Raw genomic sequence first — 873 nt, 5'->3', positions numbered from 1 at the left:
TCACTGTGTCCGTTTATAAATGATTTTTTTTAACATTTCTAAACATCCCAACAAACAGGTGAGCTAAATATTTGAATAATTATATGTAACAGCAATATTTTATGCTAGTGTCTTGCAAGGCAATTTGCAGTCTGTGACATAATGATTATACAGTGCAATGAGATGAAGAAAGAGGATTATTTATTTATACTAGTAGTATTTTAAAATAGCTTGTATTTTTACATATTACGTTTTTATTTTCATTTTAGTTTTAGTAATTTTTGTTATGTGTTTCTGTCGTTTTTATTAGTTTTTTTCCCAATAGTTCTATTTAGCTTTAATATCTTTTATACTATTTAATCTTTATTTTTATTTCAGTTTTAGTCATTTTAATACTTGATACTTTTTATTGTATTTTAGTTAGTTGCCAAGAAAACATTTTTAATTTTCAGTGAAGTCTTTAAGTTAGGTTTTTCCTGTATTATGTATAATTGATCTCAGCTTTACTTCAATATATACAAGAATTTTAAATAGTCTAAGTTAGCAATAACAACACTGGGTCTTAATGCACCAATATATTTGAAGGGATAGTTCACCCAAACATGAAATTATCCCATAATTTACTCACCCTCAAGCCATCCTAGCTGTATAATATGACTTTCTTAGTTTTTAATATTTCTTCTTTCAGCCGAACACAATCTGAATTATATTAAAAAAAAATATCCTGGGTGATCCAAACTTTATAATGGCAGTGAATAGTAACTTATATTTTGAAGCCCAAAAAAGCGCATCCATCCATTATAAAAGTAACCAATACGACTCCAGGGTGTATTGATAACTATAGATAAAGTTACTATTACTATTGATAAACAAAGTATCAACTATTGATGATAA

This window comes from Siphateles boraxobius, unplaced genomic scaffold (genome assembly GCF_051911475.1).
Source record: "Siphateles boraxobius isolate OS27281-9 unplaced genomic scaffold, OSU_SipBor_1 22, whole genome shotgun sequence".
NCBI classification, from domain to species: Eukaryota; Metazoa; Chordata; class Actinopteri; order Cypriniformes; family Leuciscidae; genus Siphateles; species Siphateles boraxobius.
The sequence above is the reverse complement of the archived record's forward strand: the minus strand, read 5'-3'. Positions refer to the sequence as shown.